This window comes from Mirounga angustirostris, unplaced genomic scaffold, assembly GCF_029215605.1.
Source record: "Mirounga angustirostris isolate CCGP_5_RB_7025 unplaced genomic scaffold, mMirAng1.0.hap1 SCAF_8, whole genome shotgun sequence".
Classification (NCBI taxonomy): Eukaryota; Metazoa; Chordata; class Mammalia; order Carnivora; family Phocidae; genus Mirounga; species Mirounga angustirostris.
In genome coordinates this window covers 78,868,400-78,882,516 of record NW_026991716.1, presented here as the reverse complement: position 1 = coordinate 78,882,516, position 14,117 = coordinate 78,868,400, and the positions used below count along the sequence as shown (strand labels likewise).

Here is a 14,117-nt window from a genome sequence, read left to right as displayed (position 1 = left end):
TGTGGATAGGCCTGTTGCCAATCTAATGTTTCTACCATTGTAGGTTACATATCTCTTCTCCCGAGCTGCTTTCAGGATTTTCTCTTTGTCTCTGAGACTCATAAGTTTTACTCTTAGATGTCGGGGTCTTGACCTTTTTTTATTGATTTTGAGAGGGGTTCTCTGTGCCTCCTGGATTTTGATGCCTGTTTCCTTCCCCAAATTAGGGAAGTTCACTGCTATAATTTGCTCCAATATACCTTCTGCCCCTCTTTCTCTTTCTTCTTCTTCTGGGATCCCAATTATTCTAATATTGTTTCACATTATGGTATCACTTATCTCTTGAATTCTGCCCTCGTGATCCAGTAGTTGTTTATCTCTCTTCTTCTCAGCTTCTTTATTTTCCTTCATTTGGTCTTCTATATCACTAATTCTCTCTTCTGCCTCATTTATCCTAGCAGTTAGAGCCTCCATTTTTGATTGCACCTCATTAATAGCCTTTTGATTTTGACTTGGTTAGATTTTAGTTCTTTTATTTCTCCAGAAAAGGTTTCTCTGATAGATTCCATGCTTTTTTGAAGCCCAGCTAGTATCTTTAAAATCATCATTCTGAACTGTAGTTCTGACATCTTATTAATGTCCATATTGATTAGGTCCCTGGCCATTGGTACTTCCTCTCGTTCCTTTCATTGAGGTGATTTTTTCCGTCTTGTCATTTTGTCCAGAGGAGAATAGATGAATGAGAGAACAAAATGCTAACAGGGTAACAACATCCCCAGAAAATATACACTAAACAAATCAGAAAAGACCTGAAACTGGGGGAATAAAAAGGGAAAGAAAGAAAAAAGAAAAAGAAAAAGATAAAAATGAACAAAAACAGAACAAAACAAAAAACAAAACAAAAAAAGCAGAATGTGATCAAATATGATCAGGCTGGTGCATAGATCAGTGCCACACATAGGTTTGGATGTATTTTGATCTGTTAGAAGAAAGTGCCTCCCAAAATTTTAAAGAAAGTAAAACTTATATATGTACAAAAATAAGGGTTAATATGATAAAGGGATGGAATATGACTGTAAAGATATAAATTATAAAAGATTTTATAAAAGGATTGTTAAGATAAGAAGTTGGTTGAAAAAAAAGAAAGAGGATTTAAGAAAAAAAAAAGGGAGAGAATGTGATCAGGCAGGAGACTAGAACAAAGCCATACACTAGAGATTTAGGGTATATTTCAATCTGTTAGAAGAAACTGTATCTCAAAATTTTAAAGAGAGAAAAACTTATATATATAGATATATCTGTATATATCTATATATATAGATATATCAATGAAGGGATAGAATATGACTCTAAAAATGAAAAATAAAAAACATTTTTTAAAAAAGGGATTGATAAGATGTTGGTTGAAAAAGGGAAAAAGAAAAATTCAAAAAAAAAAAAGAGTTAAAAAAAATTAACTTTGAAAGACTAAAGAATCATGGTAAAAAAGCCATGAATTCTATGTGCAGTATTCCTCTAGCACTGGATTTCTGCCGTTCTCATTGATCGGTAAACTTGGTCTTGGTTGGCTGTTCTTGCTGATCTTCTGGGGGAGGGGCCTGTTGCCATGCTTCCCAAATGTCTTTGCCGGAGGCGGCATTGCCCCGCCCTTTCCTGGGCTGGGCTAAGTAATCTGCTCAGGTTTGCTGTCGGGAGCTTTTGTTCCCTGCAAGCTTTCTGTACAGCTTTGGAGGACAAGAGTGAAAATGGCGGCCTCCCAATCTCTGCCCCGGAGGAGCCAAGAACTCGGGACCCCCACTCCTCAGTGCGCCCCCAGAGAAAAGCAGCCAATCACTCCCCTCTCCCCGGTCTCCTGCCGCACTCCATGTTCACCCGGCCTGTGACAGAGTGTTTCTTTTTTTTTTTTTTTAAAGATTTTATTTATTTATTTGACAGAAAGAGACACAGCGAGAGAGGAAACACAAGCAGGGTGAGTGGGAGAGGGAGAGCAGGCTTCCCGCAGAGTAGGGAGCCCTATGTGGGGCTTGATCCCAGGACCCTGGGATCATGACCTGACCCAAAGGCAGACACTTAATGACTGAGCCACCCAGGCACCCCATGACCGAGCATTTCTATCTCTGGCACACGACCCCAGTCGTGGAGTCTCCAAACCCAGTAGATCCCTGCAGTGCGCTCCCGCACCGCTCCTCCCGGGGGAGGAAGGGGAGTCTCCCTGGATCTGCCGCTTGTTGGGTCCCTGCTGGAGGAACAGTGGCCCGACTGTGCCGCGGATCACGGTTTATGGCAACCCCAAGCTGTGAGCCCACTTCTGGCTCCGTCTCTGCAGCCGGCTTCCCTGCTCTGATACCTGGGAGCTCTGCCGCACTCAGGCACCCCTGGTCCTTCTGTGACCCCAAGGGTCCTGAGACCACACTGTCCTGCGAGGATTCCACCCCCCACTTAGCCACTGGAGCGACGTCCCTCAGCGGAGCTGACTTCTAAAAGTTCTGATTTTGTGCTCTGCGGCTCTATCACTTTGCAGAAGCAGCCGATGGAGGCCCCTTCCCCCGCCGTCTATCCTCCCAAATATCGCCTCAGATTCACTTCCCCGCATGTCCTACCTTCCAGAAAGTGGTCGCTTTTCTGTTCAGAGAGTTGTTGCTATACTTTTCTTCGATCTCCTGTTGAGTTCATAGGTGTTTAGAATGGTTTGATCCCTATCCAGCTGAATTCCTGGAACCAGATGAAATCCAGGTCTCCTACTCCTTCACCATCTTGCTCTGCCCCCCTCACAAAAAGAATCTTAATATATCAGACTTTGAATGGTACAATTTAGTGGTGAAGCCTTGAAGATAACAGAGTTTTCAGACCATCACCCTAATTAATGAGTTAACTTGCCAAATAATTTCAACTGCAAAGCATTTATCAAAAGGATGGCTGATTTTGTCCAATTGTTTCTTAAAATATTTATGGGGCACCTGGGTGGCACAGTTGGTTAAGCCTCAAACTCTTAGTTTGGGCTCAGGTCATGATCTCAGGGTGGCTAGATAAAGCCTGGAGTGGGGCTCTGCCCTCAGCTCGGAGTCTGCTTAAGAGTCTCTCTCCCTCTGACCCTCCCCCCACTCTCTCAAATAAATAAATTGTTAAAAAAAATTTAAAATACTTTATATCAATAAAGCCATGTCACCTTCATACAAAATACTTGTTACGTATAAATTCAACATTTGGTTAATGAGTGTTCACAGAATGATAATAATAATATTAATAGTTACCATTTGCTATAGTTTTATAATGTGCCAGACAGGTTCTATTCTAAGTATTATGCAAGTATTAAATAATGTAATCTTCACAACCACTCTATAAAGTAGGTACCTTTTTTTTTTTTAGAGACAGAAGTCGGGGGGGAGGGACAGAAGGAGAAGGAGACAGAATCCCAAGCTGGCTCCACATCCAGCGTGAGCCCCATGCAGGCCAGATACGCAGCTTGACCCCACAACCCTAGGATCACAGCCTGAGCCAAAACTAAGAGTCCCACACTTAACTGCCTGAGCCACTCAGGTGCCCCTAAAAAGTAGGTACTATTTTTAACCTCAATTTAAAGATGAGGAAACTAAGGCAGAGAAGACGGGTTAAGCCTCTTGGCCAAGGTCACGCAATTGTTAAGCAGCTGAACCAGGATTTAAAGCCAGCAGTCTAAATCCAGAGCATGTGTTAAGATCCAAGTCAAATCACAGTGGCAGGTGCTGAAGATATCATGATGAACAGGACAGATATGACCTACACCTTCACAGAGCTAATGGAGGAGAAATTATAGTTAACCATAATGAAGATGTGTTTGATGTGGGGACTCACAGTAGGGGAAAAATTTATTCTTAAAGAAAAAAAAAAGGAGGTCTGAAAAAATAGGTAGGGGTTTGCCAGGAAAAGTGGCAAGGGTGAAAGAACTTTTCAGAAAGAGAAAACTGCAGTTGCAAAATCCTATGATTCTATGAACTTAGAGTGAATAGTATAGGGTTATCTTTGTCAGTCTTGTATATATAAGATAGTGATCTCTATATTGACTGAATTCATACATTTATCACCTTATCTTTCATTTCCTACTTCTTCCAGATATAAAGTTTGATCCTGCAGATTTTTTAAATTATATAACAGTTTCTTGAGAATATTGTATGTTACGCAGCAACATAAATCATCCTGTAGCAAGTTTGGTTACTTCTGATATTAACATCAAGCTTTGCACAGTGGCAGTATCATAGCCAATGAGTTTTATCTGAGGTGTGATTATTGCTAATTGAAAACTGATATTAACATCATTACTATCACAATGCTTAAATGATGAAGCATCTACTGCTAAATGCCTGACATATTTAGCATCAGAAAATATGTAAGATAAGTTTTCACTTAAAAATATAAAATATTTTATTAGCTAATATAGTTTCAAGACCCAGACTGCAAAGATATGCAATAATATTTTCAACCCTTGTTGAACAAAAAGAATAAGAATTATTCCCAAAAGCAAGTGACCTTGTCCACTTGGGAGAACATTTTATGCAACACAGTGCAAGCTGCACAGTTATAAAACCAGAGGTGTCATTTCTACAATGAGAATTTTGAAAGTAAAGGGCATTTTAAAGACACACCCCCAACCCCTTTGTCTGCCATAAGCTGGAGAGCTCAGCAGTGCAGAATCAATGACCTGCACTAATACCACAAATCATTGGTATGGGAAGAAAAATAGAAACTCAGAGACCTAAGGCTTTGGAGCTGTAAATAATGGCATTGATAAAGAAGAAAAAGAACAACAAAAAATGTAATGATTTGAAAGGTAATTATTTTTTCTTCCCAAAATGAGTATCTATATTTTAGGGTTTTTAGCTAATATATGAGTCAAAAAAATGAATCAATCTTGTGTCATGTTAGCATTTAGTAATGTCTACTAGCAAATGTTTTGCATTTCTTTTTAGAAATTCATTGTTTAAAAAAATGAAACAAGAAATTCATATTGTTTCTATGTCTCCACCTGCAAATACAGTAGATGTAATTTTATTTATAATATGAATCAAGTTCATTACACAATATCATTCCAAATAAGCATTTAGCTTTTCAAACTGGATGGAGTTCTACATTTTATTTGCTGCATTTCAACTTTTATAATAATGTTTTTGAAAGCAAAAGACTTTTTATACTTTCATTAATTCATTTTTTTATACTCATAAAACACTAATACATAGTGGCTACCATGGCCAGGTCTATCTTGCAAGAGATACTGATATTTTATGATTAGTGAAACATGTTTTATTTTTCAGTGTGTGAAGGGTGGAAGTCTTCTCTTCTGCCTTTCCTTCAGAACCCTCTGCTTCACTTTACATTATGCACCTAAGTGTTACTCTTGGTGACTGGTTAATGAATGATCCTAAGCAATACTAAAATCAAATTGGAAAAGAAATGTGAAGACACAGGAAACTTCAATTCCCAGCTAATTCTACAGCTTCAGTTTTGCCCGATGTAGCCATAACCATCAGCCTGGCTTCTCATTTGTTATGACCTCTGTTTATACTTGCCACAGTATAAATGAGCAAAACCATAGCTTCATGTTTGGCTCCTTATGAAGAAATTCTTTCAAGTAAGAAAATACTCATTATTATTAAACACTATTATCATAACAGAGATTTTTTTAAAGGATAAAAGTGTAGCATCATGAGTAATGACAGGAAACACAAAACACAAGCTTTCATGTAGCCAAGCTCAGTTCAACCATTTACAATGTTAATGCATCAATTCTTCTAATAAAGAAAGTGGTCATCAGACGTATCACACAAAAAGAAGTTGTGCTGATTGATCGACAGGTGATGTGATAGAGAAAAATCATAATGTTGAAGATTATAAAGTAACTTTTTTGAATGACAATTTATCAAATAAAAATTAATTAATTAACCAATTAAAAACCAATTACAAAGTTTAAGAACTACAAATTAGTCCAACCCTTATTCAGAGAAATCATTCATTTTGTCAAAGGGAAACATTCAAAGGAAGAAATTAAAATAATTTATTGAAAAGTCTCTTTTAACAATCTTTTATAATGACAGATATGGTTTTAGAAAAACTAAATATAAAAAGGACATGCTAAGTCAGTTATGTGGTAGACTGAACAACTATGAATATGAGTCCCGAGACTATGAAAAAAAATGAGCCAACAGTTTATGAAATACTTTCACTTTAAGTGAAATAATTAAAAATCACAATTTTATAGCCACTATAATTGCAACCATGAAAAAAATAGAAATATCAAATAAATGTAAATCATTGGATTGATAGGAGTAATTTTATTCATTGTTAAATATTTATCAAATATTGATTTCATAGTCCATTGGAAACCATAAAAATACAAGTTATACTCAGAGTTTTCAAATATTGAAGGAAATTTCCTGATTTAAGTTTTTGACTATTCTTATTACTTAATAGATGATCAACATAAAATATTTTTTGTTTAAATTCATTTTGCTCTAATTATATGTATACATATATCCAAATATATCTTTATAGATTAATATAAATTTTTATCCTTTCTTCACTGGAATATAAAGTTGTAAGGTGAGATTCTTGTCTGTTTTCTTCACTGATCTATCAAAACATCTAGAATAATGTTTGGCACATAGTAAATTTCATTAAATATTTGTTTAATGAATTAATGGATCATTTTAAGTAATTTTAAACAGTTCTGTCAGAATTCATATGTTCATACATCCATGTGTGAATATGATATTCTCAGAGTAAAAGTCAACTGCCCCTTCCTTTTTAATAAATGAGTTGTATTTTATTGTGTGAAAAAGGAAAAACATGTGGGTGCAATTGGATTATTTGACAACACAGATGTTAAATACTGTAGCAGTGAAGTTTTTTTGGCAAGTAGAAATTATAAACTATGTACCATATAAACAGAGTATTATCCATTGTGTTTCCAAATATTAAAGTATGTATATGACTGGTAACAAGTCTTAGGAAAGAAACCACCAAAAAATGACTGGAAACAGACAGGATTCTTTGTTCTTTGTAGAATTCCAAGAAAGGACAAATGAAGTGTAGTCCTAGACAGACTAACAAATGAGTACTTAATTTTGTCTCCCTGAGTATTTTGAATTAGGATGCTTACATTCATATTAGTAGAATATATTGGCAAAAACAAAACAAAACAGAAATCAAGCTAGACCGGTCAGTATTGATTACTCTACCAGAAATCCCATTGCCTACATTGGGTCATCTGTTCATAGGCATTAAAGAATTCAGTCTGATAGATGCCGGATACATTGCAACCAAGTTTATCATAAGGCAATTTGTTTGCTACAATGTATACAGATGCTTCTCTGGTCCACTAATTTTATACTGTCTTTCACACATATTTGCTTAATGTTACAAATATAATTGTAGGTTTTAATATTTTAGGTGCAACAGTTGAATTGTGTGTTCAAAAATATATGTTGACGTCCTAACCTTAGAACTCTATTTCTTTAGAATCATTGCAGTTGTAGTTAGTTAAGATAAAGTCATATGGGAGTAGGGGGAGCCCTTAATCCAATATGACTGGTGTCCTTATAAGAAGGTGATATGAAGACATGAAGAAATAATTCCAATTGAAGATGGAGACAGAGATTGTACTGATGCTGTCAGAAACCAAGGAATGTCTGAGGCCACCAGAAGCTCTAAGGAAGAAAGATGTTCACTAGAGGTTTCGAGGGGAACATGGCCCTGCTGATACCTTAATTTCAGACTTCTAGCCTCCAGAACTGTGAGTAAGTTTCTGTTAAGTCACCCAGTTTGTGTTACTTTGTTATGGCAGCTGTAAGAACCAAGTACAGCCCTAGGAAACTATAAATTGGCTAATGCCATATAAACAACACTGAGCTTAAAGACATGTGTTTCAATCCTGATACTACCATACTTTGTAGTAAGTGATCTTTGTGAGATACTAAACCTAAATGTCTTAATCTGTCAATGAAAAGGATATCTATGCACAGTAATATTTGCATTTCTTCTTCCCTCTTTCCTCCATTGAGCTATCGTGTATTGAGAACACAATTTATAAGAGCTAAAGAACAAATCCAACCTTTCCTTGAGTTCCCATTATATTTATAAAATCATACCATGTACTTGAGTGTTTTGTACTTGATACGAAAAAGAGTGTAAACTGATCTCAGAGAATTAAAATTCCCCAAAAGAAGGGTGAGGTTAAAATACTTAATGCTAACTGAATTTTCCTGGTCATGCTGGTTCAAAGAAAACCAGAGTTATCTCTTGAATGCAGTATGTGTGAAAAGCAAACATTCTACACACAGATAAAAGTAGCAGGCGGAAGCCAAATAGGGATACAAGAAAACATGAGGAATGTAGCACATGCATTCCATGGAAATGAAGAGTATTAATTGAACAGATAAGGCAAGCATTCCACAGAGGACTACAATCACTGCCCAGAGACTGGTAGTTCCCCACAAAGTTACTGACAGTAAGTTTTTTAAAAGTCAATAAATTAAGTGCTTGTCCTTTTGCACCCATTGCCTAGCGTTTCCTAACAAATATGACAACACGGGGGTCTTTTTGACAGCTCCTTACTGTTTTGGTCCAAGTGTACCAACAGCCTGTATTAAGGTCTTGTATAGCACAGAGGAGCAATAGGAGGACAAACACAGAAAAAGTAGTCTTTTTTTTTTTTTTAAGATTTTATTTATTTATTTGAGAGAGAGAATGAGATAGAGAGCATGAGAGGGGGGAGGGTCAGAGAGAGAGGCAGACTCCCTGCTGAGCAGGGAGCCCAACGTGGGACTCGATCCCGGGACTCCAGGATCATGACCTGAGCCGAAGGCAGTCGCTTAACCAACTGAGCCACCCAGGCGCCCCAGAAAAAGTAGTCTTTGACAGCTTCAAGCCAGTGTCTGAAGATGAAAATTGAGGTAATTATGTTGACCTTTCTCTTGGAGGTTCTTGGGGGAAATGAGATCTTTGAAAATCCATATTAACCTATCTAAAGCACTAAAACAACAACAAAAATCTCTATTTCTTAATAATCTGAAAGTTTTACTTGTTTTTTTTTAAACTTTCTAGAACTATAACAATGATATAGCCAAATAAATGTAATCTTTAGAATTGCAATTTCTACCTTTATTCCTTTTCTACAATTTTAGTGTGTTTTTTTTTTTTTCCCAAGCCCTGTTCCCACGCATTCATTTTAATTAGCAGGGTTAATAGTATGATACAGGGGTGCCTGGGTGGCTTAGTTGGTTAAGCATCTGCCTTCAGCTCAGGACATGACCTCAGGGTCCTTCTCGGGTCGGGCGGGCTCCCTTCTCTGCCCCTCGCCCCTGCTTGTGCTCTTTCTCTCTCTCCCCCATCTCTCTCTCTCAAATGAATAAAAAAATCCTTAAAAAAGTAGTATGATACAAATTGTAATTTAATTAAATCAATGGGTGTATGTGAGATTGTATGTGCTTGTCTATGTGTATGTAATACTTTCATATGATATTCTAGGAACTTTTCTGATCCTAATGAACATTAATTGTGGTTTTTACAGCATTGCAAAAAATATGGTAAATCTGAACTGCGCTAGCTACTTTCTGTAAAGAAAGGATATCTAAGTATTTGTGGAGACAGTGAACATTTTTAAACTCTCTCCATTTCAAATGAAACAATTCCTCTAATCTGTGTTCTCTTGGGGATGTTTGCTTTTTATGGCACTGTCAAAATACCCCTCAAATTAAGCAAATTTGGGGGAATAGTCTAAAACATTTTGGGAAAAAAATTGTTGAATTGAGACTTCACACCTAAATTTTGGATTGCAATAAGTAATCTATCTTCCTTCTCTGACTTCCTGCCTGAGGTATTTGTTTAGTCAATGGCCTATGGCTTTCCATTAATACAAAGCTTCTTCAAGAGACAAGGAAAAGCTAACAAATTATGTGGTAATTGTAGTAACAAATAGTATTTGGGCCCCACTAAGCTTGTCTCTCAAAAATCTGTACTCAGATAGGGTTTTCTAGGAATCAACACCCAACCTTACACACGTGTCTCGAAGTGTTCCTGATCATTCCATCATACGTGATGAAATTTCCTCTTGAAATTGAAGCACATTAAATTCAGACATGTGAATTATGATCCATAATTTTTTTAAAGATTTTATTTATTTATTTGACAGAGAGAGAGAGACAGCGAGAGAGGGAACACAAGCAGGGCGAGTGGGAGAGGGAGAAGCAGGCTTCCCGCGGAGCAGGGAGCCCGATGCGGGGCTCGATCCCAGGACCCTGGGACCATGACCTGAGCCAAAGGCAGACGCTTAACGACTGAGCCACCCAGACGCCCCCTGTGTCTGGCATCTTTTTTTTTTTTTTTTAAGATTTTATTTATTTATTTGACAGAGACAGAGATAGTGAAAGCAGGAGCACAAGCAGCGGGAGTGGGAGAGGGAGAGCAGGCTCCCCGCCGAGCAGGGAGCCCGATGCGGGACTCGATCCCAGGATCCTGGGATCATGACCCGAGCCAAAGGCATCGCTTAACCAACTGAGCCACCCAGGCGCCCCGAATTATGATCCATAATTTATAGGTTCACATGCTCAACCACCATAATGCCTCAACACAGTGTTGTAAATATGAAATTTATCTGATGCCTATACTTTGAATCCAATCATTTCTGGTAAAAATTTGGTTATACTTTAAAATCTTCACAAGTAACAACATCACACACATAAACACATGCGCGCACGCGTACACACAGTGCCTTTGATGCAATCTACCTCTGTCCAGAGTTTTACTACAGACCTAAAAAATCTCTGATGTCACTAAAGGTCCCAACAGTAGAGTTTCATCTTAATTAAAATCATTTTAAGGAAAAAAAAAAAAAACACTTTGAAAGTCATTACAGAATTAGAAAGAATTTTTGATTATCAATGATTATCTCCTGGAGAACTAAGATGCTGAGTAGAGACCAAGAAAGTGTGAAAGAAAAAAGAAAAAAAAAAAGGAACTAGAGTGAGGGAAAGAAAAATGTGCGGGAAAAAAGAGAATTCTGCCTTACATCATTTTTATATTTTTGCACTAAAAAGCAATTCTCATGATGCCATCAAATATCCATTCATCACCGCTATACTCACTGTCACATGTCTACTCCCTTCCAGTTCTGTCTGCTGAACTGAAGCTCTGAGGCTGATCTATATATGGTACCTTGAGTCAACTTAAATCAGGGCATCGGGAAAGATACTTGACAACACCATTTTCTTTAGAGTACAGGAGGGAACTAAGCACTTCCTCTAGAAATATATATAGGAATTTGCTGAAGTTCCTTTATGCTGCTGATCACATCACTACTAATACCTGATTATCTCCTTTTGGAGGTCTGGCAAAGACTTACCTCACAGATAGAGCTGCTAAATGCAACGCCTTCTTATATGCATAGATTTTTCGAGATGCCATTGTGGATCTAGCTGCCTCCTTAGTCTTCTGTATACTTTCACTTGTTTTCTCTGTGTGGCCTTCAAGTTTTGCACTTTGTCTAAAGCCATGAGGACTGGTGACACTTTTTTTTTTTTTTCCTGTTTATGTAGTGCTTACACACAGAGGGCTGTTAGTAAAACTCTTCCGCTCTCTGCAGGATGCAGCTCCCCTCTGCAATTTTGTTTTTTTATCACTGTCCTTGAGAAATAACATTAGCTGTCACCCCTCACATGAAAGAGGTGGGGGAAAGAAAATCTCCCTCACTTTCCTTTCAGGGTTTCCCAGATCATGTTTATGTATTTTCTTTTCTCCTTAGATCTTTTGTTGAGGTCTTGCCCTCCTCACTGTTTTCATTTTTATCCATTTTGTTTCCAGTTTCTCTTTTCCATTAGAGATCTTTATTTCATAAGTTCGTTTCATTCATCTTTCCTCACATTTTGACGTGGGAGTTTCCAATTGCAGACACATCATTTTGTCCCTCGACTCTGCAGGCTTCCACCTGATGGTAAAATTTTGACAATTTCCAAGTGTTGCTAAACCAATGTATGTGCTACGCACATTCTGTACCCAGGATCCTTGTCTCTTATGATTGTGTGTTATAATTTATGAGGCCATAACATGTGAAGCTTTTAGAGGCTCGAATGTTAGACATGGCTTTTTCTTCTAGGCAGGGGAATGATAGCTAATTCTTAGTTGAAGTAAAGTTTGGAGATAAGGAGGGGGTTTATTTCACATGAATAACATAAGCCAAAAAGAAAATAGAGAACAAACATAACATCTCACTCTCAAGAAACATTTAATTTTAACAGTTTGTAGAAACAAGGCTCAAGTCCACCCAAAAGCCTGATGTCTGTTGCCAAGCAACCTAATGGGCCACAGTTTTCATATATGTATATATATACACATACACACATATATATCCATATATACACACATATATGGATATATATTTTTTTCAGGCTCAGAGATAGAAGACAGAGAAATTGCATAAAGAAAAGTAAACTAATACAGAGGGAGATAGGGTAATAATGGAAAATTTAAGGCCTATGAACCACTTACAGCTCTTTAACTTTCTTTCATAGTTTTTGTTTAACTTCTCTATTAAATATTTTTAGTCCAAAATCATAGAGATAATCTGCACACTAACATGAACACTTCTAACCATTACTGGCAAAAATTCTTTAAAAGATGTTTTTTTAGCAAATGAAATAGTAAAGTTATGAAGTTAAACCTAGGTTCTAATATGTTAAAGTAGTTTCCATGTAAATAGCATTTATTTCTTGTGAATGCTAAGTACATCTTGTAGGAATGTGGTGGACCAAGTTTTAGACTTGTGCATCTAGATAACATACATCTAGATGACCAAGAACACACCTTCTTGTTAATTGTGGATTATTTAGATTGATAACTTTATATATGAAATGTTTTCTGTATTTAAATAAAAAGTTATTTCATGTATTTATTTTTCTCTGTAGTTAATGGTTCTCTACTCTGAGCTACCCTGTCTAATAATAAATAGTACGTTATGTACTTTTTCATTGTTTTAAGATGTATATTGTTTTCACATTTTAAAATTTCTGAAATTAGGATATATTTGTACTACTACCATGTAGGCCAATATATTTAATGTTTATATTGTTTTTTATATATTTATAAACAATGTGATTTTAAAAGTCTCTATTAAATGCAAAAATATCTGCAATAGGAGTGCCTGGGTGACTCAGTCTGTTAAGCAGCTGCCTTCGGCTCAGCTCATGATCCCAGGGTCCTGGGATCCAGCCCCACATCGGGCTCTCTGTTCAGCGGGGAGCCTGCTTCTCCCTCTCCCTCTGCCTGCCGCTCCCCCTGCTTGTGCTCTCTCTCTCTGTGTCAAATAAATAAAATCTTTAAAAAATAAAGCTTCAATAAGTACGGAAGGAAAAATTAAGTGAAATGAAAGCATTGCATAAAGTTTAATTGAAAGTATATTTTTAAATTTCTTAGGGGTGGATAAAATAATAGTATATCTTACCTTCGATGATGTCCTAGATTAAATGAAAAGTGAGTTTCTGGCTTATATAGCACAAAATCTTTGTCCTAACAGTTAATAGTTTGAGAACATTCAATTTCTTGGAATTTATTTTTGAAAAATACATTATTTGTTTTTGCCTAATGTGCACTTTTAAAAATCTATTACTTCTATAATACATATCTATTTGGAAACATTCCATTCATGATTACTGTGTAAGTTGTGATTTTCATTTTTTATGACATTAAAAAAATACTTCCTCACACAGGAAAGAGCCATTTTAGTAGTTAAATGAATATTTATAATAGCAGAAATAGATTAGAGACTTTCTCTGATCTTGAAGTTCATATAAGGCTGTAAACCAAGTGACTGGCTATTTGGTGTGGTATTTTAAAAGAATTGCTTTATAGCACAAAGAGTTATCACATGGGCTAATTTGCCTCTTTTTTTTTTGTCCTTTTTGTGGTAGCTGGATTATGCTTTAAGATCAGTTTGAAATTCTTTAATTAATATATTTGACCAACAATTGTATTTCCTATTTTGGATTTTAACAAATACATCATCAAGTGTTGGATACTTAACTGACTGAGCCACCCAACAAGTATGTTTTTAAGTCCTTTATGTCACAGCCGTCTTTTCAATGGGAAAAAAATAGGAAAAAATACTCATATCTATAAGT

At 36.6% G+C, this 14,117-nt stretch overlaps 1 pseudogene; it reads left to right on the top strand.

Annotated features, from left to right (window-relative positions):
• Positions 1-4,188: 4,188 nt before the first annotated feature.
• LOC123838124 (U4 spliceosomal RNA) lies at positions 4,189-4,361 on the top strand (annotated as a pseudogene).
• The last annotated feature ends 9,756 nt before the right edge of the window (positions 4,362-14,117 follow it).